The 25,751-nt window shown below is 50.8% G+C and overlaps 1 long non-coding RNA gene across 1 annotated transcript in view; it reads left to right on the top strand.

Moving 5' to 3' along the window:
- LOC119533132 overlaps nucleotides 1–25,751 on the top strand; it is a 49,495-nt gene that overhangs the window by 336 nt on the left and 23,408 nt on the right. The window contains exon 2 of the long non-coding RNA XR_005216592.1: nucleotides 267–587. This is a non-coding gene — a long non-coding RNA (uncharacterized LOC119533132). The remainder of the gene's footprint in view (nucleotides 1–266; nucleotides 588–25,751) is intronic.

Genomic DNA, 25,751 nt, shown 5'->3' with positions numbered 1-25,751 from the left:
TCTGGGACCGGGGCTGGGGAAGGGAGGGAAAGGAAGGCGCGCTCCGCGGGGCAGCTCCCACCACCGCGGCCGCCGGACCGGCCATGTGCTAAAGTTTTTGGGGCTCGGAGCCCCGCCGGGCGCGCAGCGCGGGGTGCAGAGGCGCGGTGGGTGGGGCGGCGCGGTCGTGCCGTGCGCCCGCCCGCCCCCGACCCCCGCGGGGCGCAGCTCTCCTTGCTCTTACGCTCTCTCTTTCTTTCTCTTTCCCTCCGTGCTGCCTCCCCGAGGTTCTCCCACCAAGCCCCGGCGCGGGGCATGAGGAGCCCCCGGGCACCGCCCGGAGACGACCCTACTGCGCGCACACCTCGCCCGCGGCGGACAGGGACATGAGCAGCTCGCAAGGGGTTGGGTGCCCGGCGGCCAGCCCTAGCCGGCGGCTGCAAGCTGGTCAGCGCTGCCGGAGAGAATGAGGCAGAAGCCGGCGGCAGCCTCTTCTTTCTCTTCCTCCACCTCGCCTTCCTCCGGCTCCGGCGCCCCGGGCCCCGGCCGGGCTGTGGCTCTGCTGCGTGCCCCGTGCGCCCCCCGCCCGCCTCCGGATGCGCTGCTCGGTAAGCCAGGCCCTCCGCCTCGGGGACAAAGCCTTCCACACTGCCAGGGAGGGCGCCCCCGAGCCCCCTACCCAGTCCCCACCCGGAGTCTGGAAACCTGAGGGGCTTCCGACTGAACCCTTCTATCCTCCCGGCCCCGAACCTCGCTTGGAGGCTGAACTGCCCCAGCGCCTTCGCAATCTGGTGCTTTTCTCCGCCACCCGGGAGGCGGCTGGGGACTGCACACGCAGGCAGGAGGAGAACTGTTTGGTCTAGATAACGGTGTATGTAACCTGGGTGCAGCCTCTTCTCTTGGGGAGAGACGACGCATGTTTAGTGACCACGTAATGGGTGTCCAGGCTGCGCTGGGAAGTGCGCCTCAAAAACCTCCAGGGAAGTGGGCCCTTCCTTCCTAGTTCAGATAAGGAAACTGATGCCCAAACAGATTGAGTGACTTGATTAAGGTCACAAGGCTAGGCAGTGGGGGTCCAGGACTGGAAACCAGAGTGCCCTTTCTACCTTTCCACCAAGCAGTCCCTTTATACAGATGCACCTGTCCTATTTCTTCTATGCCTGCTTCCATCTCAAGAGTAACTGTGTGCGTGTGTGTGAAAATACTTGCTCCAATCAGTGTCTGTTCAGATGAAATAAATTGCTGGTAGCATTTATTTTTTGTTCCTCCTTTACCCACTCTGGTTGCTGCTAACTCCCAGTGTGGAATATGAGGCTACTTCTCTTAGTTAAGATGGGAGGATGGGTTCCACCTGCCCCAGCTCTTTTCTTCCCCCTGGATGCTTTCTTTCTTGGGATTCTGTTTTTCCCAGGCCTCTTGAAGGATGGAAAGGGCCCTGTTTGGTTTCTCTCCTGTGTGTCTCTGCTGTCTGCACCCAGCGCATGGATGGCTTCCGAACCGCATCCTAAACCTTCCCCTGGGGTGAGAGCGGATCGAGGCTGCCTGCCCCTGGTGGTCTGAGTCTTGGGGCTGGTTCACCCCGTGTGGGAACTGTGAAGTGACTGACTCTGTGGGAAATATTGCCTTGTCTCCCATGTGCCAATCCTCCTTATTAGCAGAACCTAACAACTTAGCCCCAAATTAACCAGGAGGCAGTTTGAATACAAAGGTGAGGACTTCTGCTTTCCCTCCATTCTGTGGTTTGCAGCTTTTAACTGGTTGCCAAAGTACATTTAGATGGGTCCTGGCCTGAGCAGCTTGTTTAAATGGTCACAAGGTATTGGTCTTGGTTCTCTATGTAGCACATCCAGTGTTAATGTCAAAGCAAGGAAAGTCTCTTAGCAATCAGGGGCCTCAGTTTCCCTGATAGTAAAAGGAGGAGGGTTGGTCTGGGCAATCTCTGAGATGCCTTCCAACTAAGAGATTCTAGGAGTGTGAGAAACAGTGGATTACAGGCCTGAGTTGGCCTGTGAGCCCATGAAACACATATTCAGAACTAATAACTCTGCAGTGAATAGGTCATTGATTTCTAAGCAAAGGACTTGGATCTGAGGGAGTTGTAAGATTCAGATTCAGCCCAAAGGAGGTGAAGCCTGAGCAGTGCTTTAGTGGCTTATTTATTGACTAAAGCATGGTGGCTATAAAATGTCCCAAGGTGCCAGATTGGGGTTATGGGATCGGCAAGGCATTTCATTTGGAGAAATGACATTAGCCCCTAAGAACTGATGCAATGCAATGCATCAACTTGATGCCCCACAGGCTAGAAAGCAGCAAGCTCGTGGGCCTGGCCTGGCCCTTCCAAGAAGGAATCAATCATAGTTGCATAGGCAAAACATTTTTGGCCTAAACAATCAGTGCAAGTACATAAAGTGATTTTTAAACCCTTCCCACTCCATTGTTTGGCGACTGTAATAGTGATGTACAGAGCCTGTCCAACCAGGATATGGAAGGGCTGTTGTGATAAAGAAAACCACAAGGATATTCAGGCCCCTGACTTCATATTCTCTGGTTGATTCCAGCCAAATTCATCAACTTGACCTGTGGGCTGTTAATGGATTGTCATAGCTCTTTTTAAAGATGTGGATTAATGGACCTTTTAAAGTGTTATTGAATCTCAAATGTAATGAGCATATGCCACCTTTTTGCCAGAAACCAAGCCCCCAGTGGGTTTTGTGACTGTTTGAAATTCACAAAACCAGAGCAAAGCTTTCATTTTTTGACAAGCTCATAGGGTAGGAGAACGGAAAGTAATACATCTTGCGTGTATGGATGTTAATCTCCTAGCATTGTGTGTTTCAGTTCCTCACAGTGAACTGATAAGGTTTTGCATAAAAATGAATGCAGAGAAACAATCGTCATTAAGTTACTTTTGAAGATGGTGATGTAATTATGAAGTAACGATTTTTATGCCATATATCAAACTACTAAGATCCACAGCCTGATGGCAGGATAAAACATCACCTCCATTTATGCTATTTAGTTTTCAATTCATCAGTTTTCTCTCACTTTTTTTACTCTTGTTTTTCCCCAGCATGGAAATGCACAATCAAGAATAAATTTTCCCTTTTCAATGTTGCTATGTGTTAAATCTACATCTTTTCTGGAGGCTCTCTAAAGCTGAACTTTTCTACATCCCACATATGGTGCCTTCATGTTAAAATGCATTTTAGCTGCCCTGGATTTCTTTTGCAAGAGTAGGAGGAATCTGTGCTGCAGCATTTGAGTATCACTGAGGACACAGTGCATACACATATCAGGGGTGTAAAGGAAAGAACTCCAGGAAACCTGGGATTTTTTCCTGAATCTGTTCTTAATTTGCTTTTGTGACCTCGGACACGTTATTCCTATTCTCTGGGTCTTGATTTATACCTATGCAACACAGGTGTGTGTGAGTGTGTGTGTGTATGTCTATGCGGATGTGTATATATTAGTATCAGACCATCTCTGTGATTCCCCCCCAACTCTAAGAATTGGGAGAATTTGGATGCAGTTGGTTGTTCCTAGCTCCACAATGCTCTGTACTTTAAGATTACGTAACATTTGCAGTTAGACAGCCGTAGGAATAATAAAGAATGTGTCATTATAAAAGATGCTATTTATTACTCTAAATGGGGGATCTTTTACCCTGAATGCATGATGATAGAAGTTGCATTTTAAAGGTGATTATGCTGGCTTCCCATCCGTTCTTGTGCCCGGTGGAATTCACACATCTGAAAGGAGTAGAATGAGCCGTGACCCTCTCCACATCCACAGGGCAGGAGATGCAGGAGTCATTTTGTAATGTGGGTCAATGGGGTAGAGTAATAGGATGTTCTATCTATACAACTTCGAGGTCCAGGGGACTCAGAGATTTTGCCTCAGTCTCAGGCTGTTCCTGGAAGGTAAGGAAGGAAAGTATGTAATTACTGCTTGCAGTTGTTCTGAAAATGGAAAGTAATTAGAACTTTGATCTCTGCTGGAGCTATGGATGGTGAGGAACTTTAGCTTTGGCAGTGGTGTTTTTTGTCAGATTCTATTTGCAGGTTTCTTAGTCTTATCTGCATCAGGCTTCTAGAGAAACTGCAGTCATTTTCCGATTCAGGAGCTGGGGGAGAAAGGAACCACCAGTCCCTAAACGCTTTGTCCTCCCTTCTTGTGAAGTGGATCTTATTAACCCTGTGTTCTAGATGAAAAACCCGGGGTTCGGGGAGGTGAAGTATCTTACTCAGATTCGCACTATCACTGAGTGGCACAACCAAGCAGGATGTAAAATGCACTCTGCTGGGGTCTAAATCACCCCACGCACACACCTCATTTACACCGTGGCTGCAACATGTCCGGCAACCAAATTACGTCCTCATTTTGAATTACTAAATGACACGACGGCCCTGAAAAAGCAACGTAGAACATTTGACATAGGTAATTTCTGAGTTTCCTGTGAATTTGGTTAGGGCATTGGATTTTTTCACTATGTGATGTCACATGTTAGTTTCCAAGGAGACTCAGAAGTAAGCCCAGTGTTGCCCTAAGAGGTTTAGCATTGGTAGTTCTTTGGAGGAACCTGAGATAACTCCTCGAGGTCCTGAGTCACCCTGAGATTCTGTGGGAAATGATCACAGGCTGATGAGTGGGACGTTTTGGAAGGTATTGCCGGCACCTCCTGCAATGGGCCACAGATTAAGTTACATAACAGAAGCTTTCAAAAGGACGCCAGGCAAGTTAAATCGTCCCCAAAGCAACAAACTAGTGGAGGAATTGGGAGAAGGATATACAAGAATGTAAAGGTGCATCTGCAACTATTAAGAATCTCCTGGCCATGGGGGGAAATGTAGGTTTTGGAGAATAGGGACACCCATCACATCCAATATTTAGCGTTGCCGTGGAAGCTCACCCACATGAGAATAGCTGCTGGGGGAGCGGATGCTTTTTTTCTGATAAATCAGCAGCTCTGGATGAGTGTAAACCATACAAGGGACAGGCGATTCCAGAATCCTGTCTGAAGCACACAGTTTCTTGAGAGTGAAGGTAGATCACTGAAATATGCTTTAGCCCCATCGCTTGTCCTTACCCTCCAGTGTTAATCTTCGGGCTGGTTCTCTCCACCAGCAGTTTAAAATACTGCCAGCCGTATCCCTGCCTTGCCCGCGGATGCTAGTGGTGATGTCTTAACAAACAGAACCTTCCCTCCACCCTCCTGGGGTTGTTAAACAGGCTCCAAGCTTCAAATTTCATGACAGGTGATTAGTGAGAAAAAGCTGGCAGTGAAATGACAGATGCATCAGAAAACTTGATTGTGATTCTTCTGTGATCTGTAAACTACCAAGCCACGTCCTAGCCGTCAGCACTATTTTTTGATTCAGTAAATTAAAAATTGCATTACATATCTTCACTGGGACCCAAGAGCCTGCACCTTTGCCTCCGAACCTTGGGAGAACAGTGCCAGAGAGCTTCTGCTGTGGGCAAGATTTCAAGTATGTGTGGCTATTAAACGGCAGAAAATGCAAAAATACAGAGGCTTTGGAAGAGGGTAAGGTGAGAAAGCAGTGAAGCTCCTGGCCTCTGATTTGTGATCGCTGTGAACTGTTATTTGAGACGTGATTTAGTAAGTAGAAATGATTTAATGTCCATTTCCAACATCCAGAATCAAGTATAAACCCTTTAAAGCATTTTAGGTGTTTGGGGGTTGGTGTTGTATGTGGCCTATGATGTAGGTAACAACTTGGTGTGGGTTTAAAACCCCAAACCTTTGCACACCCTCCCGATGCACTGAGAGTGGCGTGTGTTAGTATTTGTCATGATAAATGCTTCGGCGGACAAGCATAATTGAAACTTGAATTGCAGGGTCATATGATGGTGTTTCTGAGGGTCGATGTGTTCCCAATTGGGACAGTTTCTTAACTAACATTCTGTGATGAGCTGCTATATGTGCCTTGCTTAGCATCCCGAAGCAAGAGAGCAAATAGTGGGTACTCGGGGTCTTGGGTTTCTTCGTCATCCCAGGTATCTCATCCAACATGTGCCAGTCTAGTCGGGGCCCCTGACCACCACCCCACTTTGTTCTGCCATGGAGGATCTGGCCAGGTTCATGCTGCTCTTGATGTGATCCCCCTTTCCCCCTGGAATCTTGATTCCTTTTAATTCAGAAAGTAGAAGATAATTACAATCATCTTTTAATGATCAGTATTGAAACATTTTACATTTTTAAATGCAGCAAATGTGCCTTGCGCATAATGCCGCCAGCTTAAAAATGGTTTATGAATGTATACGAAGTGCCCCTCAACCTGCTGAGAGGGCTTTACGAATACTTCTAAAAAAGTAAGCGCAGTTTTGCAATGTTAAAAGCCAAAGGTAGACGTGAAAGCCGCCTCCCGTGCCCTCCCTCTGAGCAGGAGGGGTGGAGAAAGGCACTTGGTTTCCAGGAGCCCGTTGACACTGTTCCTGGACCGGTTCTGCCGACGAGATCACCGGCACCTTGGGCTCTGACCAGTCCCCGTTGGAGCTGCCTCGCCCCAGGGCTGGTTGTCCTCGGGCCTGCTCAAGGACATCCCTGCGGGGCCCAAGAGCCGCCGCTTGTCCATCTGTCCAGGCTCGGTGCCATCTCCTCTGTCGGGGGCATGCCTCTCTGCTCCTGCCCCATCACTGGGATCTGTCCCTGTCTTCCTGCCAGCACACTGGAGTTGATGGTCAGCAATGTAACACAAGTCTATCGAGCACCATCTCTGTCCCAGGCACCAGGGCTACAGGGTGGGCGAAAAACAGCTGTCTCTTTCGGTAGACACCCTTGCCCTTAAAGGGGGCACTTTGAAAATCCTGCGGATATTAGCTGCTGCAGTGGAGCATTGAGGCATGCAGGGGCAGGGGGGAGAGCCCAGGCCGGGAGGCAGGGGACCTCTTTGTTGGCCTTTGTGACTGGGTGCAAGCTGCTGCCCCACTCCGGCCCCGCTGGTTCTCCCATCAAATGCAAGAATTGGGCTCCTGTAGGTTTTTTCCAGGAATGACCCAGGGATCAGTGCCAGGGAAGCAACGAGCAGGCTTATTAAAATGCAGATCCCTGGGCCTGGTTGCAGTCCTGCAGAATCAGGATCTCTGAGGGGGGGCCCAGAATCTACATTTTTAACAAGCTCCCAGGTGATCTCATCTCAGGCCTGTGAAACTGGAGAATCACTGGTTCTCATAAGTGGTTGATCACTAAGGGCCCCCCCCGCTCTGGAGTATACAGAATATGCCCCCCCTCCCATGCAGGCCCCCCTCTCCACCTCTGCCCACCACTGTGACATCCAGGCCACCCACATCTCTCTCCTGACTGCTCTTCCAGCTTCCCCTTTCACCCCCTATGGTTTGCTTTCCGCAGGGCATCCAGAGTGAGCCCTTTGAAGGCTCAGGTCTCCCCTCTGCTCAGAGCTCACAAGGGGTCGCCAGTGACTGAGCAACAACCGAGGACCTATCGATGGCCTCCAGTGCCCTGTTCCACCGCGTCCCAAGTCTGGATTTAGCCCCTTTGGCCTCACTGATCTTGCGCATCCCTGAGAGCAGGTGACACTTGGGGACTGACAAGGTTAGGGCCCCCGGAACTGCCGTTTTCTGCCCCGCCACTGCTTTAAAAACCCACCAGATTGACGTTGTTGTGGCCCACTGGGGTAAACCTGAGTTTCCAGGCTCTCACCATAGTAAACTTGGTTTAGAAGCAGTGTTTTAATTCTGGGTGCCTTCTCATTGGGAGATTCTTGATGTAGTTCTAGAAGTCTCTTTCAGAGGAACTTTTCAGAAAGAGACCACACTGTATTGGGCTGGACTGTTTCTTCGGTCACCTTTGATCGCAGTGGCCCTGCTGTCCCTCCCCCTCTTCCTTAGCAGGCATCAGCAGAGATCTTGCTGTTCGCGGCACCGTTCTGGGGGGATCTGTGGGACACACAGGAGCACGGGGGCTGCTTGCCTCTACCTCTGGCTCCCACTCTTGCTACCATCAAAGTGGAACCCGTAGGTCAGGAATGGCTTCCTCTGGCCTTTTTTAAATCTCCTCCCACTCTGGAAGAGGAGCTCTGGCCAGTTTAGAGGGGCCCTCCAGGGCTGAGGTTCAGCAGACCACACTCAGAAATATCGATCACTTGGTGAGTAGGAGAGAGAGCCTCTCCCTGTAAATTTACCTCCTTGGCAAGCTGAGTGTGTAACTGGGAAGCTACATGGAATCCTCTAGAAGGATGTGCAGTCCCTACAGAGCAAGTATTTGGTTCCCCTGAAGCCAGCCCACCCAGTATATATCCACACAAACAAGGCCATGAAAACTTCAGACCGACCCAGGCCCTCCTGGCACAGATGCTTTGCTTGCCGTCTGTGGAGGGTGCCCTGACCAAGCCTTTACTGAGAAGCCAGGAGGCAGGGTGACACCACTCTGCTTCCCTGTCTTCCACTGATTCAGAGTTCTCTGGGGAAAATGTGTTCCTCAACTACCTGTGGCTCACTAGAGTGATTGACAGGCCCCTTGAATGCAGAGGTGAAAGGTGGATTTGGACTGGGGAGGATGGCAGTATCTGCCCTGAGCCTTGAAAGATGAGTAGGAATTGGCCAAGCAGAGGAGAAGCAGAAAGGCATTCCAGGTTAAAAGGGAGAATGTGAGCAAAGGCACAGAGGCCTGTCCGTTGGGAGTAGATGAGCAAGTGATCTCCTAGGGCTGTGGCATTGGGCAGAGGCAGCCCAGGTGGAGGCCAGGCTGATCAGGTAGGGTTGGTTCTGGATGCTGGGCTGAGGGATGTTCCATATCTTACAGGCGATAGGGAGCCATGGGAGGTGATGGAGTGAGAGCATGGGTCTTAAAATGATAGCTGGTGGTCCTGTTTCACATTGCTTCTTAACTTCTATATCATAGGATAGGGAAGATATGCAAAATGTTCAAGAGGTAGTACTGAGTGGGAATGAACTGCATTGTCCACGGTGCAGCCTCCAGGCACTGCTCCTCTGATTGCACCATCTCCTGTTCTCCAAGGCAGTCCCTCTGTATTTTGGGCCCTGCTGCCCAAACCCCTGCGCCACAGTCCGTGCTGTGGCTTGGAGGGAAAGCACGGTAGCCGTTGGCTCTGGCACTTGCTTCCCGGCCCTGGTGGACTCCAGCCAATGGGAAATAGAGCGGGCAGTGCCCCAGCCTGATTCACCGAGCCGTGGGTCTCCCTGCGCCTCTGCAAACACATTCAGGCTGCTCCTGCCCTAAAAACAATGCTTGCAGACCTACATCCACAGCGGAGAGAATCCAGGCCACGCGTTCACAGGCCAGGAGCAGGAGTAATGGGTGGGAACGGGGATCAGCCTCGGGAGCAGGAGCCTGGGCTCTCTGTGACCCTTTGCTTTGAAATCAGCATCCTCGGCAGGATGGGTGACTTCTCCAGAGCTGGCCTGGTGAATGGGACATGAGGAAGATGTCCCAGGGGTCATGGGTGGTTATGCTCCTTCTGTCCTCCATGTCCACTCTCTAATTGCTGAGGAGAGGAAACAGACAAACAAAAGCATGTCGCACAGGCCAGTGGGCAAATTCTTGGCTGTTTTCTGGTGAGTTTGGCCCTGGCAAAGAGCCTTCTTTGAAGCAGGCTGACTGCCAAATCGTGTCAAGGGCAAATGATCACGGGCCGTTTGCCTCCCCATGAGGAGCTGCCCACTCCGGAGGGTTCACCGTGCCAAGATGTAGGCCTGGGAAGGCACACACCTCCCCGTTTGTCCCATTTACAGGTAAACAGAGGCACAGAGAGGTGAAGCGACTGGCCCAAGGTCACAGGGGTGGGTTTGTGGCCGAGCTGGGCATCAGATCATGCTGGAGGGGGTCACAATCTTGAGGCTGGCCAGCGCCCAGCGCTGGCCTAAGCCCAATTGGAAGTGGACAGTCTGTACTCACACTGCCTTGCTGCCAGGCAGGCGTGGGGGGCGTGGTTTTCTCCTTGTTCTTTGCCTGTCCTCTTGGAAACCAGGCCCAGAGCCCAGGCACCAAGTTGGATGGGGCTGAGCCTGACTCCTAATTCTCTGGCCCTCTGTGCTCCTAGGTTTCCGAAGCTTGTGTGGGTGTTCCATGCAAGTGGAGAAAAGAATTTTGTAGCAAGCCATCAGAGCAGATGAGAGTGATTCTCAGGATCTGGGCATGGAAGGAAATGAGAACCAAGGTCTCCATTTGGAGCTCAGGTGTTGCTGAAGTCCCCATCCGTAGTCTTGGGAAAGCCTCCGTCCTGGCTCCCAGAGCCCCTGCACATGCCCTCACCTTGCCCAGACCACCCTGTGACCTCACCAGTGGCATCTCTGTCTTCTCTGTCACCTCCCTGGGTCCCCAGTGCCTGGGACAGCGTGCATGGCACCTACAGTTTGCTCCACGCGTGTCTGTGAGCGAATGAGGGATATGGCACCAAACAGCAGGACCCGCTGAGCCTCTGCAGGGACCTGAGCCTCATGGCTGATTTGTCCCTTATCAAGTAGGTTTTTTCAAACAGGTGGGAAGCTGATGACAGTCCTGCGAGCTGACTTCAAAAAGGTAAAACTGTCAAGGCTTTATTAGGCAGATGTGTAAGTACAGTTCCCGCTCATAAAACATGCCTATGACATTCCTGCTGAATGTGAAGGGATTGTTTGCAAACTTGACCAGGTTATTACCCCCAAACTTGGTAAATATATGTATTATATAAAAAACCTCAGAAGGCCCATAAATTATTGCAGGTTGGGACAGAAGTACTCTGCCTGCTGGCAAATTTCATAGGTTTCACAACCTTATTTGATGTACTTTCATTTTAATGATAGAGGAAAGCAAAGTTATATATAACCTTATATAGGGTGGGGCCCAAAGCAGATGATGGATGACAAGCATTTTGGGAAGTGCATGGGTGCTAGGCCGATGGGCAGGGTTATTGTTGTTGAGGCATTTGAGTGTCTGACTTCAGTCCCTCTTGTTTTTCTGAGCAAGGACCTAGTATCTCTCCAGCTTCTTGTGCACTCAGCTGGTTGCAGCTGTGCCCCAAACCCCACCATTAGAGTGGCAGTGCTTCCGCTGAAATTTTGACTCCTGTTATGGCCTGTTCCAGAGAGATGTGCTCAAACAGAACCAAACTGTTGGGAGTTAGATTTGGATGTAAGCCTTAGGTGATCCCCTAATTTGCTGTGTGATTCTTGGACAATTTACCTTAACCTTTCCCAGCCCTGTTCTTTCTTGTGTAAAATGAGGATAATAATAATTAATGGTAATCATAGCTTTATCTATTGGGTATGTCCTCTGGGTGGAATCCTACTGCTAAATAAGTACTTTCGTGGATGATCTTGTTTAATCCGTACAGCAGCTCTCGAAGGTGTTACTTTTATTATACCCATTTCACAGGCGAGAAAACTGAGGCTTAGAGAATATTTATTGCTGCATAAAAACCCACCCCCAAACAGCTTCACACACTAGTAATCATTTATTTTGCTCTTGAATCCAGGGGTTGCCTGGCAGTTCTTTCTTGAGGCCTCTTGTGCAGCTGTAAGCAAACCGTGGCCAGAATCATCCAGAAGGTTCTTGACTCACAATTCCGGCATGCTGTGGGGTGCAGGGGTGCTGGGGCCTCTCCCCCCCCGCCTCTGCATGAGCTCCCCACCTGGTCTACCCAGCCTGGTGGCCACTGCATAGCTAGACTACCTGCACGGTGGCACTTGCCCTGAGGAGAGACCCGGTGGGTATCTGTCTAGATCACCTGTTAAGACCAAGGGGAATTGCTTCTAATAGTGTCTGTTAGAAGCCATCTCCGAAGCCAGCATATGTTCAAGGGAAGGGGAATTAGACCCCACTTTGTCCTCTTGTGTCTGGTTCCTTTCACTTAACATTGCATCTTCAGGGTTCACTCATGTTGTTGGATGTCTCAGAACTCCCTTCCCTTTTCATAGCTGAATAATATTCCATTGGGCAGATGCACCAGAGTTTGTTGATCCATCGTGGGCTGAAGGGTACTTGAGCCGTGCCCACCTTTTGGCTGTTGTGAATGAAGCTGTGATGACTGTGGACGGCAGGTGTCTGCTGGAGCCTCTGCTTTCAGTACTTTGGAGTAGATATACAGGAGTGGAGTTAGACTCTGTATCTTCAGGGGAGGAGTGCCAGAGAAGCTGCGGTGTGTTTAACCCACCCCGGAGAGCTCAGGCGACATGGACTGGGTAGACCAGCGAGGGCAGTAAGTAAAATGGAGTGAGACCCAGACAGTCAGAGCCAGAGCACAGCTCGGGGCCCCTCTGATGTTTACAGCCCTAAGCTCAGTGCCCAGAAACACCTGCAGCCTTTCGCAGCCCTCCCAGGAGAAGGGGGCAGAGCTGCCACGGAGCCCAGGGGTCACAATGGTGCAGGATAACCCCTGATGAAGACCATCCATCTTTCCTCCCCTCCCTCCCCTCCCCCAGGACCATGTCCGGACCCTCGTGGTCCCCACACTTTGGCCTTCATGGGCCCCTTCCTCCATTAAAAGATATTAAGAAAGATATTTTATGGCCGACTTGTATAAAGATGAAACTGTTAATATCATAGGTTGAGACATTTTCTTCTACCCAAAAGTTCATTGTTTTCTTCTGATTTGAAAAGAAATTGAACCTTTTTCTCAGGCTCCGAGCACCCTACTTGCTACGCCCAATGGAGAGGGCGGCCTGCTTCCCCGCCCCGGCTCCTCTCTCTCTCTCCCTTTCTCTCCTCCTTCCCCTCACCTTGCCTCCTCTCCCCTGCTGCTCCCCCTGCCCCTCTTTTCCCCACTTTCTTCTCTGCTCCAGCCCTTCCCCTCCCTTCTGTCCCCCTCGCTTCCTCTTGCTTCCCCTCCCCTCCTGTCCCTCCTTCCCGTGTCCTCCCCTCCTCCCTCTTCTCTCCTTCCCCTTTTCCTTCCCCTTTTCCTCCTCTCCCCTACACTCCTTCGCCGTTTGATTCTGGTCCCACTTTGCAGGCCACTCCCCTCTCCCAGCCTGTGACCCCTCGGCTCCTCTCTATCCCCAGGGCCGGCTCGTGCCTGGGGTCTGACTAGTTGGGAACAAAATGTTCTGGGTGACCCTGGGCTCCCCGTTCCTGGTTCCTCACCAGGGTAGCATCTGTGTTGTAAGAAGGGACTCAGGGACATCTTCCCTATTTGGCCCACACAGTCGTCACCTCTGTCTAGCTGGCTTGTCTCTGACAGCCAGGTGGAGGAAGACCCTCACGTTTCAGTTTCTCTGAATGCTTCCATGCGTGGTGGCCCCACAGCGAGATGGCTTCTCTGGGTGAGGCTGCCTGTTTTGGTGGGTGGTATGTGGTGCAAGAATCAGGCACCCCTCAGGCCAGCTGTGATCGTCCACTCACCCATCCAGGTAACTCCTCTTTACAGAGCACCTGCTCTGTGCTACACCTGGCACTAGGTGTTCCCCAAGACCCACCTGGTGTGTCCTCATAGGACTTAGAGGGCAGAAAGGCAACACAATCAGCCAAGGAATTATTCTAAGTAATGAGAGGATTTTGGTAAGGAATTGGCATTCCCTGGAAACACAAGCCAGACATGCGGTCTGGCTTCACGAAAGAGAAAAGGGGACTGGAAAATCATCAGCATCGGGCCACCTTCCCTCCTCGCTGTCTGGAGCAGGCTCTCCACCATCTGTTGGCTTCTCTGCGACTCTCTCATGTTTGGCTTTCTTGTCTTGGCCAAATAATGGTCACCCCAAAGGGCAGCCTCCACCTTACGTCTGCGTGACCTCACTACTCATCTGGTCTCTCTGGGGGCCTAAATTCCCAGGAGAGGAGCTGACTGGCCAGCTTAGGCCCCTCCTCCTGGTCGAAACAGCTCTGCTGGGCGCTGGGGCTGCATGGTAAGGGGAGCTCCTCTCCCGGGGCTGTCATCAGAGCAGGTTCCCCAAGGAGGGCTTGCTGGGGTGGGGAGCAAGTGATCGCACCTTCACCTTTGCCTCAAAACCATTTAATGGTTTCGAAGCTATTGATGTACCTAGATGAGTACATTTGTTTAATCGAGGAATTGATGCAAGATTGTCAAGTTTTAATCTGTCCTCTATTAGCACCATCATCTGTTCAATAATAAAAAGTAGGAAGACCGTAACTTTAGAATTAAAAAAGTAATACTTTTATATCTGAGTAAAATTGAATTAAAAAATTAATACTTTTATGAGAATGCCCATTGCATTGTTCTTGTTTTTCTCATTTTGTCACAGATCTGAGCTGGTTTATGGACCCACATCAGGGAAGCCTGTTTGAGACCCCTGGGTGCTAAGGAGCCCTCGAAGGTCATTTAGTAATAATAACAGAACAATAACAGCAGCAGGAGGGGCTGACACATGCTCAGGGCTTCATGCACGGTATTTAACCCTAGAGGCCACCGCTGTTATGTCCATCTTACAAGACGGAGACTGTGGGGCTCAGGGAGGTCACGTGACATGTGCGAGGGGGCACAGGGAGTAAGGGGAAGAGTGGGATTTGGTTCCAGGTTGTCTGCCTCCTCAAAAAGGGTGCTTTCTGTTGAGGGAGGCCGGTGGTCTCAGTTGGCTAGAATGCAGGTAAGCCTGTGCTAACGGCGGAACCAACAAGCTGTTCCAAGACTGTGCAGAAGGGACTGGAAGTTTCCACAAGGGCCTCGAGGAAGAGGGAGGTGGCATTGGCCAGAGGAGAGAAGGGGGCGCTCCAGCGGGGGGACGGTCACAGAGGCCTGGATGGGGTCTGGGGGGATGCGAGTTCCAGGCAGTGGCCCAGCAGCTGCAGGAGCCTGAGCGTGGGCTGCTGAGGGGGGCTGGAAGATGGGGAGGGTGTGCAGGGAGCAGCCTGGCTGACTTCACCCGGGGACTGCGGTCAGGAGCCAGCATGGTTGGGATGCCGAGGAGCGCCAAGACCCGGTCTGTGATTTAGGAAAACAGCTCAGTTGGCAACATGGAGGTTGAACCAACATTTTCAAATTAGAAATCTGTGCTGGCAAACACTTGAAAACAGAGGAAGTGTTCGGTGTATGCACATCCACTTAAATTGACTGATTCCGAAAATGCGGCTCTATTTGGAAGCTGCCACCAAGGTCTAAGCTCCCCTGGGGACCTTGAGGGGCTCTAGGGAACCCCGCTTGTTACCCGTCTCTGCAGACGTGGGTTGAGGGGGACGTGAGGGTGACCCCTACATTCAATGTTGATTCTTGGAGAAAACACTTGCTTTTAGAATAGCTACTGCCTTCCTGCCTCAAGGGTTCCCGGAAGTTACACGATGACTTTTGTTCTCCAAGCCCCTTCTTGGGCACAGTCTAACGCAGCCACTCTGTGGGGTAGGTGGGCAGGGCTAAACGTCTGGAAACAACAGATGAGGATGTGCCCAGAGTCACCCACTTCTCCCAGGTGAGCCAGGATGGGAACCGGGGATCCTCTGCCCCCAAGTCTGATCCACTGACGACCTCATGCCGCTTTCCCATCCCTTTTTTCTGCACTGCACCTGCAGGTGGGCTGTTTCCATCCTTCACTCCCTGTTGACAAATACTGGCTGAGAACCTGCACTTTTTCAGGCACTCGAGGTCTACCAGCACCTGTGGGTCCTCTTTGTGCAGAGGCACCCCAGGTGGACCATGCCTCAGCCAGAAGGTTCTGTGAGCAGTCAGCACTGTCCCACCCGTGGGGGTCTCACCATCCCCTGTTAGGAAGACTCAGCGCATGCCCCCAGTGGGCCCCGTGCCCTCTGCCAGGCTGGGTATGAAGCCATCTGCTCCAGCCTGGAGCTCCATGGGGACAGGTTGGGCCACTTCGGCATCTCGTTTGGGGCCCTGCCAAGTAGCTGGACACGGTGTGTAGCAGCGACTTGGGCATGTCTGTGTGTTCTGGACCAGGGCAGCTGTCTGCGTTCAGGATGGCCAAGGGGCAGCTGTGTTTGGGGAGGGGGCGTGGACCTTGGGCATTCGAGCTGGTCCCGTTGGTCTCCACCCCCACCCGGATCGCAAGCATCTGGAGGGCAGGGGCGCCTTGGCCGTCGCTACTGTCCCTCCAGCACAGTCTCAGATGCCTGGGAGCCGCCCCATTTTGCAGATTGTGCCATCGCCCGGCCTCCCTCGAGCTGCTGCCCACAGCTCGCACACCTGGGGGCGTCTCTTCACTCACTGAGCACCCTGCAGGGCTGCTGGGGGATTCCATGAGATAAAGGAGGCGAACATTTGATGAATGGCAGCCTTGTTAGAAACCGAGAGGCGCTGAAGGAGGACGTGGCCGGCTCAGTCAGGGCTGCCCAGCTGCAGGGACGGATGGACTGCTGATGTCGCCCAAGGTGGTGGCCCTTGTAAAAGCATGTTGCCTTCACAAACGGAGGTGTGGAGATGAGTTGTGTTCTAGACCTGTCATGTCCTCAGCAAATATGGTCTGGAGCACGAGTCTGCAGGCCGGGAGAGAGGCTGCCCAGGGAAGGGCCTCCACGTAGAGGCGAGCGTTGAAGCCATGGGGTGGGAAAAAGCTTCCACCAGAGGAGACCCCAGGGAGGGAGAGGAGGCACAGAGGAAGGGGCAGGAGGCAGCCAGGCCACCTGGATAAGATGATTCATTCTTCTTAGTAGCAAAGGGGCCACCTGGGACGGGCAGACTTTGGAGGATGGGGTTTCAACGTTTTAGAAGACGGGCCTGGAGCAACCCAAGTGGGGAATGGGGTTGACAAAGCTGGAATTATTTGCTGTCTGCCCGTTAAGAAAACGTTTGCCACAAAGTGGCATCTGAAGGAGATTGGGAAGGGGCCATCTTCGGCCAACTTCCTACAGCTCTGAGGGTCAGATCTGTCCTCACCCCCTGATTCCTGAGGGCAGGGCGGCTTTTGAGGGACCAAGGATTCCCCCCACCCCACCCCTGTGGCCAGCAGAGTGCTGGGGGCATGGCAGGGGCTCAGGTAGGAAGAGAAGACAAAAGCTGCTCCTGAGGCAGCGTGCTCTATGCTGGAGCTCTCAGTCCCAGCTGCGTGTCAGGATAGGCTGTTCTGGGAAGACATGAAAAATGTGGAGGCTGCACCCAGGGTGGAGATTCTGAATCCAGGTATGAATCGTGGCCCCACCGCTTGGGCACACATCTTGCCCCGCTGTGTCTCAGTTTGGTCCTTTGCAAAAACTCGAGGCTCACCTTGCAGAGAGAAGGCTTCTTGCAAGAGGGGAGGTTCCTTGCAGAGAGGGTGCACCTTGCAGAGGAGTGCACCTTACAGAGAGGGTGCATCTTGCAGAGAGGGTGCACCTTGCAGGGAGGAGGCTCCTTGCAGAGAGGGTGCACCTTGCAGAGAGGAGGCTCCTTGCAGAGAAGGTGCACCCTGCAGAGAGGAAGCTCCTTGCAGAGTTGGGTGCACCTTGCAGAGAGGAGGCTGCTTGCAGAGAAGGTGCCTGTGGGGACCCAGCACAGCACCTGACAGGTTGAGAAAGAGAAGTGACTATTGATTCAAAGTAGCAAGCTGATTTTGGCACACTTTGGTGGACAGCTTTCTGTGGTTGAGGTGACTCTGCTCAGTGAATCCGGCAGATTGCAGGCTGAGGAAGGGGGCAGCGGGCGCTCTGGCCCTCCTGACCTGGGCCAGTGGCCTCGAGCACGAGACGTGCTATTCAAAGGCCCAGCGGGATGTTGAGAACTGTTTGGGAAGAAAAAACTCATCTCCTGGGTCTCAGCCTCCATTTGGTGAAACAAACTCCATTTTGTCAGAAATTCCTTTCCTTGGGGAAAAGGCAGTGCAATTCGTGTTAAACTGCTTTGGTTGACTGCATGCTCTGCCCATATCTATGTAAGGGGTTGAGGCGCCTGAAATGAATGAGGCAAATTAGCAAGGCCATGGTCTCGGGGTGCACTTTGGGGGACACCCTCTCCCTCCCCAACCTTAACCCAGGGCAGCTACACTCACTGCAGGAGGGTGGGGGTGGGGGGGATTCACTCCAGCTTCCTGAGAATCACAGGGGGAGACCTGGGAGAGAACCAAGATTTGGGGAGCCTCTGCCAGCAGGCATGCTCTTGGAAACAATTTTTTTTTTCTTTCTTGGCATAAACTCTTTCCAGTTGACTGAGGAAGGAGAACTTCTGCAAGTCCTGAGCTGTGGGTCTAGAGATTGTGACAGGTTTTCACATTAAAGAGAAAAATCCCCATGGCTGTGTTTGGAAGAGCGGGCCTCCCACAGGTTGACCTGCTTCTCTTTGCACCACTGCGGAGCTTTGAGAGATCTGGAAGGAAGAGCCTGCCAGCCCCTCGGCAAACTCAGATGGGACTAGGATGATGTACATCAGAGTTACACATGCCATTGCAGTGTAGGATGACGTGTGGACCCAGGGACTTAAATAAAATATCCTCGTTCAGAGGCGGATTTCTCTTGAAATCCACAAACACATCCGTGCCGACGTGGGATCTGCGTGGGTGTCCCCTCTCGGCCAATGCCGTGGGGAGCCGAGGGCCAGCGACGGGCGAGGCAGGCTCTAACCTGGCGCCTGGCTGGGAGTCAGGCCAGAGAGCGGCGCTCTAGAAGGTGGTGATGTGTCCGCGAGGAAGCACGGGGTGGAGGGAGCTCAGAACGGGCCTCAAAACTAGAGGGTGGATCAAAGAAGGCTTCTTGGAGGAGGGGCCATCTGAGTGGTGTCTGGAAGGAGGAGAAGGAGTTCACCAGGTGAAAAAGGGCAGAGCAGGCAGGAGGAGCAGCATCTGTGTCTTAGCCCACGGGAGCTCTAAGCAGGCCAGGCTGGTACTTGGCAGGGGAGGGGCAGGAAGCTGGGCCGTGGGGGCTGGAGAGACTGATTTGTTTGCAGGTTTGATTCAGTAAGGGAGGTGCTGAGGCCACATCCGAGCTCAGGATCCAAAGGGCTTAGTTCCAGCGAAGTACACGCTGTGTGTGTGTGTGTGTGTGTGTGTGTGTGTGTGTGTTTTTTCAGGGGATGTGGATGCTCAAGGTAGCCAATACTTCCAGTCAACTGGTGCTTTGCAAGGGAGTTCCTGATACCTGATCACGCCAGATCCCAGGACTCAGCCCCCTCCAGGTCTTGGTTTACAAAACCTCACAACATTTCTACAAGATGGGCATTATCATCCACATTTTACCAATGATTTAAAACCCTGACAAGTGCTGTCAGGGGCGCACAGAGCCTCTGTGATCTTCCTGGCACACTCTTCTAGCATCTTACATCACCACCACCACTTCGTGCCCCAGGTCTTGGAACTTCTTTTAGGTTCCTTTTTCCTTCCTTTGAGCCCTTGTACACACTGCTCCATGGCTGGGACACCTTCCTGCTTCTGCTTGTCCTTCTGATTTTAGCTCAGGTTCCATCTTCTCAGGTATGACTTTCGCCCTGACCTCAGCCCCTCCCTCTGCAAGTGGTGCACCTGCCTCTTTGGGCTCCCCCAGCACATGGTACCTGCCTGTCGTGGCAGCCACCACCAAGTGGCCTTTGACTTGGTATGTTCCTTGCAGGCATGTAACATGCCTTATGTACCCGCTGAATCCCAGCACCCGATACTAGGCCCATGTAGGTGCTTGGCAAAATATGGAAGTAAATAATGAGTCAATGAGAAAAACTGAAGCTCAGGAGGTAAAGAAACTTTCCCATGGTCGCGCTGCCAGCAAGTAGCAGAAATCGCATCCAAACCCTGTCTTCCCCCTGTCTCCAACCCCACGTGGTTCCCACTGCACTGCCCAGCCTGTTTCCCAAGCCAGTTTGAATAATTCCGTGGCCAACAGCAAGAGAAATGGGGCATGGAGTCCAGTTTCATAGGAGGGCACTGAAGTAACCTGGGCAGAGTGTCAGAGCCTTCGCATTCAGTCTTGAAAGGGAAACGGAAGCAGAAGCCCAGGAAGATGGACCAGTGCGGTCGCAGTTAAATCGTCTGGGGGGATGGCGGCCGGTTGCTGAACCCTCGGCTCTCGGCGTTGCTTGGAGGGTACCGGCGGCGGGGGCTCTTTCCCGGAGGCGAGGGCGAGGCGGGGGACTTGGCCAGGTCCCCGGCGGTGGCGTGCAAGGTATGGAGGGCGGCGAGAAAGGAACAGGCAGGACGCTTTTTTCAGGAGGGTAAAGCCAAGAGCGTTTATTAGGGGTGAGCACAGGTTATATAGGCTGGCATAGAGGGCGGGGGTTGTTACAAGCCAATGCTGAGGGGATAAAGGCTAGGATTGGTTCTGAGAGGGTGCGGAGGTTAGAATTGGTTCTAAGAGGGCGCGGAGGTTGTTTGAAAAGGGGCGGGAGTTGCTCTGGCAACGGTGTCTGGCAACAGTGTATGCGCACTGGTGGTGGCGGGAGTTGCTCTGGCAACGGGGGGTGTGCGGGCAAGATAAGGGGGTGGGGAAAAGGCGGTTCCCTCCGGCAAGCCTCCCCTAACGGTGGTATTTTGGGTGAGGAAATGGGGCCTGCCTCCGGCCTCACTTTCCCAGGCCTGGGGGGCTGTGGAGGGCGCTGTCGCCCGTGCCCACCACCCTCCCCAGGGGCTGATCAGGTCCCCCAGCCCAGGCCCGCCAAGTCGAAGCACGTAATCAGTATCCCGCAGACCAGGCTGATGCAGCTAAGGAGAGGAGGTGTGTGAGCCCCCCTCGGGGCCCCTGGGACTGGATCTGCAGTGACAAGATGCATTCCAGCCCCACTTCCTGGTACTAGGCACTTCTGTCCTGTTTGGCTTTGAATAAATCTTGGAACTTCCAGGCAGGGGCCGGGGCAGGCCAGGGGCTGCGCCATGCTCTCTGGTACTCTGGAGGCAGTTCTGAACCTCACTTATTTCTCTTTGGGTGAAGCGGAAGTAGAAAGCTTCTGCAGAATTTGCCTGACTGCAAATAAAAATGTCATCAGTAGAGTACAGGTTGAATCTCACTTGCAAGAAGAATTTTTTTTGAGATGTGCCCAGGCTCCCCCAAAGGTGCGTAGACTTACTTTCTGTTTGCAAAGACAACACCTTTGTTGTCCATAGTATGCTGCAGCAGAGAACTCCACAGTTTGCAAACAGCCTGGGAATGCACAGGGCCAACTCTCCTTCCCAGCCCTCTGCCTGCGAAGCCATCACCGTCACAGACACCCTCCCTCCTGTGTTTTCTGGGCCATTCATTACTCCCAGCACAGGCTGCCTTGCCCTGCTTAGTGATCTCTAAAATAACACCTTACAGTTTATGCCCTGCTTCTAGTTCAGTTTGGCATCTGTTCCTTCAAATAGCCTGGCTTGGTGTATCTTTTTTTTTTTTTAATTGAGATTGTTCACATACCATAGAATTATCCAAAGATCCAAAGTGCACAATCAGTTGCCCATGGTACCATCATACAGCTGTGCATCCATCACCACAATTAATTTTTTTTTCAATTTTTAGAACATTTTCATTACTCCAGAAAAGAAATAAAGACACACAAAAAAAGGAAACTCAAATCCTCCCATACCCCTAACCACCCCCCCTCCATTATTGATTCATAGTTTTGATATAGTCCATTTGTTACTGCTGATGAAAGAATGTTAAAATACTAACTGTAGTATATAGTTTGCAATAGGTATGTTTTTTTCCTATAGGCCCCTCTATTATTCTAGTTATAGTGACATACATTTGTTCTAGTTCGTGAGAGAGATTTCTAATACTTGGACAGTTAATCACGGACATTGTCCCCAACAAGATTCACTGTTTTATACATTCCCATCTTTTAACCTCCAGCCTTCCTTCTGGTGACATATGTGACTCTGAGCTTACCCTTTCCACCACATTCACACACCATTCAGCACTTTTAGTTATTCTCACAACATGCTACCATCACCTCTGTCCATTTCTAAACATTTAAGTTCACCCTAGTTGAACATTCTGCTCATAATAAGCAACTGCTCCCCATTCTTTAGCCTCATTCTGTATCCTGGTAACTTGTATTTCATGTCTATGAGTTTACATATTATAATTAGTTCATATCAGTGAGACCCTGCAATATTTGTCCTTATATGTCTGTCTTATTTAACTCAATATAGTGCCCTCAGGATTTCTTCATCTGCGGTCGCAGTTGATTTGTCTGGGGGGGGGGGGTGGCGGCCGGTTGCTAAATTCTAGGTTCTCAGGATTGCTTGGAGGGTACCGGCGGCGGGGGCTCTTTCCCGGAGGCGAGGGTGAGGCGGGGGACTTGGCCAGGTCCCCGGCGGGGTGGCGTGCAAAGTATGGAGGGCGGCGAGAAAGGAACAGGCGGGACACGTTTTTTTTTAGGGTGAAGAAACCAAGAGAGTTTATTAGGGGAGAGTACAAGCTTATATCAGGTGTTTAGAGGGCGGGGTAGCTGTAGAGGTTAAAGGCTTGGATTGGTTCTGAGAGGGCGCGGAGGTTGATTGAAAAGGGGCGAGAGTTGCTCCGGTAACGGTGTCTGGCAACAATGTATGCGCACTGGTGGTGATGGGAGTTGCACTGGCAACGGGGAGTGTCCGGGCAAGATAAGGGGGTGGGGAAAAGGCGGTTCTCTCCGGCAAGCCTTCCCTAACAGTGGTATTTTGGGTGAGGAAATGGGGCCTGCCTCCGGCCTCACTTTCCCAGGCCCGGGGGGCTGCGGAGGGCGCTGTCGCCCGTGCCCACCACCCTCCCCAGGGGCTGATCAGGTCCCCCAGCCCAGGCCCGCCAAGTTGAAGCATGTAATCAGTGTCCCGCATTCATCAACCCATTTTTTTTTAAAGACGGTTTTGTTCACACACCATACATTCCATCCTAAGTAAACAATCAATGGTTCCTTGTATAGTCACGTATTTATGTATTTAGCACCATCACCACTATCTATATAAGGGCATGTCCATTTCTTCCACAAAGGAGGAAGAGTCAAAGAAGGTAGAGAGACAAAAGAAAAAGAAGAAAGAGAGAGAGAAAAACAAAACAAAACAAAACATGAAGCTAGGAAGCAACAAAAGGAAAGACAGCATTAAACTAAAGTAGAATAAACAGTTAGACAACATCACCAATGCCAAGAGTCCTACACCCTTCCCCTATGTTCTGCCCACCCCCATATATATGCATTTAGCTTTGGTATATTGGCTTTGTTATATTAAAAGAAGCATAATACACTGTTTCTGTTAATTATAGTCTGTATTTTTGCATTGATTCTATTTTCCCCCCAACCCCACCCTATTTTTAACACCTTGCAATGTTGACATTCATTTGTTCTACCTCATGTAAAAACATATTTGTATCTTCTATCACAATCATTGAGCACCCTAGGTTTCACTGAGTTATACAGTCCCAGTCTTTATCTTTCATCTTTTGTTCTGGTGTCCCACATGGTCCTAACCTTCTTCTTTCACCCATACTTACAGTCATCTTTGTTCAGTATACTTACATTGCTGTATTACTATCTCCCAAAATTGTGTTCCAAACCTCTCACTCCTGTCTTTTCCTTTCTGTCTGCAGTGCTCCTTTTAGTGTTTCCTGTAGAGCAGGTATCTTGTTCACAAACTCTGTCATTGTCTGTTTGTCTGAGAATATTTTAAGCTCTCCCTCATATTTGAAGGACAGTTTTGCCGGATATAGGATTCTTGATTGGTGGTTTTTCTCTTTCAGTATCTTAAATATATTACCCCACTTCCTTCTTGCCTCCATGGTTTCTGTTGAGAAATCCACACATAGTCTTATCAAGCTTCCTTTGTGTGTGATGGATTGCTTTTCTTTTGCTGCTTTCAGGATTCTCTTTGTCTTTGACATTTGATAATGTGATTATTAAGTGTCTTGGCGTAGGCCTATTCAGATCTATTCTGTTTGGGGTACATTGCACTTATTGGATCTGTAATTTTATGCCTTTCATAAGAGATGGGAAATTTTCATTGATTATTTCCTCTATTATTGCTTCTGCCCCTTTTCCCTTCTCTTCTCCTTCTGGGACATCCATGACATGTACATTCCTGCATTTCATTTTGTCCGTAAGTTCCTGAAGCTGTTGCTCATATTTTCCATTCTTTTCTCTGTCTGTTCTTTTGTGTGTAGGCTTTCAGGTGCCTTGTTCTCCAGTTCCTGAGTGTTTTCTTCTGCCTCTTGAGATCTGTTTTTGTATGTCTCCATTGTGTCTTTAATCTCTTGTGTTGTGCCTTTCATTTCCATAGATTCTGCGAGTTGTTTTTTTAAAGTTTTGATTTCTACCTTATGTACGCCCAGTGTTTTCATTATATGCTTCATCTCCTTTGCCACTTCTTCCCTAAACTTTTTGAATTGATTTACCATTAGTTGTTTCAATTCCTGTATCTCAGTTGAAGTGTAAGTTTGTTCCTTTGACTGGGCCATAACTTTGTTTTTCTTAGGGTAGGTTGTAGTTTTCTGTTGTGTAGGCACCTGGTTTGCTTGGTTACCCCAAACAGGTCTTCCCAGACCAGAACAGGCTCAGGTCTTGGAAGGAGGGAATAGCATCTGGTTTCCCTGAGTGTGTCTTAGAAGATTGATACACCCTGTGAGGCCTCAAGTCACTGTGCTTTTCTGCCCAGCAGGTGGTGCCTGTCAGCCTGTAGCTCCAGACTGGTGTAAGGAGGTGTGGCCCCTGGCTGTTTTCCCGCAGGCTCTAGGGTCTGTTTCTGAATGGAAGGCGGGTAATAGAGCTGGGCCCCACCTCTTTCCTCTTAGGGAAGATACACCCCCTGCCCGAGCTATCATTTGCTTTTGAATAGTCTCTCTGCCTGTGCTATCTCCACCCTTGTCTGGGTCAGAGCACTGGGAACTGAAAATGGCTGAGGCTTTCTCCACTAAGCCGAAAAAGGGACAGAAAGCCCCCTTCAGGGCCAGTCCATGGCCACCCTCAGTATCACCTGTCGGCCAGAGATAGCACCTGGTCCTCTGGGTCCCCCCTCCCTCCCAGAGAAGTCCTGCAGCTCTCCAAGGTCAGTCATCACCAAAAGCCTCTGTCTGCTTGTTGGGGATTCATAGCTTGTATTGAGCAGTCCACGCTTGTTAATTAAAACCTCATTTGGATCTGGCTGAGCTATAGTCGCTTGCTCGGAGGGTGCTGCTCTCTATCACAGTGAGGCTTTGCAGTTTGAGATGCCAGCGTGGGAAGGGGGGCTCTCAGCTCGAGTCCGCAGTTTTTACTTTACAGATTTTTGCTGCAGTCTCAGGCATTCCTCCCAATTCAGGTTAGTGTATGATGAGTGGACAGTCATGTTTGTCCCCCCAAAGTTGTTCCAGATTATTTACTAGTTGTTCCTGGTTGTTTATTAGTTGTTCCGGGGGACTAACTAGCTTCCACTCCTCTCTATGCCACCATCTTCTCCCTTCCCTTGGCATATCTTTTTATTTAACATTAAAAATCTTAAATTTATACCCACACTCGGTAACAAATCAAATTATACAGGCAGGCTTATACCAAAATTCTTGATATATTATTGAGTGCTTGCTTTGGGCCAGGCACTGACCTGGGTTTGTTACACCTGCAAACTCATTTACTCTTCTCCGTGACCCTGTCCTCATTCTGCATACAGGGAAACTGCGGTTTACAGACCCTAAGAGGGTTGCCCAAGATCACTCAGCAGGGAGGGGTGGGAGGCAGGGTTTAAATCTGGGCAGGACCTTTAGGCTACCCCCATGGACTTCCTAAAGTGAAAAAAGATTCAGTTCTTTGGTACTACCTGTGCCGCCTCTTCCCAGGCTTACTTGGTGTTATTCAAGTTGTTCTGTTGGTTACTTTTAAATCCTTCCATAAATGCCTTTCTCCATTATCTTTTCACAGTGTTGTTTCTTTAGTTTGTAATGTGAGATTATTAGTGCTCTTCTTTTCTCACCTCTCTTCTTGCTTTTGGCATCATCTACCTTCTACATTAGAGTTGTTGATGCAGTGGGGCTGTCCATAGCTTAACTCGAAGTGCTAAAACCGGTAAGTGACTGTTCTACTTTCCTGGCTGCT

Source organism: Choloepus didactylus, chromosome 4 (assembly GCF_015220235.1).
Source record: "Choloepus didactylus isolate mChoDid1 chromosome 4, mChoDid1.pri, whole genome shotgun sequence".
NCBI lineage: Eukaryota > Metazoa > Chordata > Mammalia > Pilosa > Megalonychidae > Choloepus > Choloepus didactylus.
Note: the sequence above shows the minus strand (reverse complement) of the source record. Positions and strands in the feature narration are given on the sequence as shown.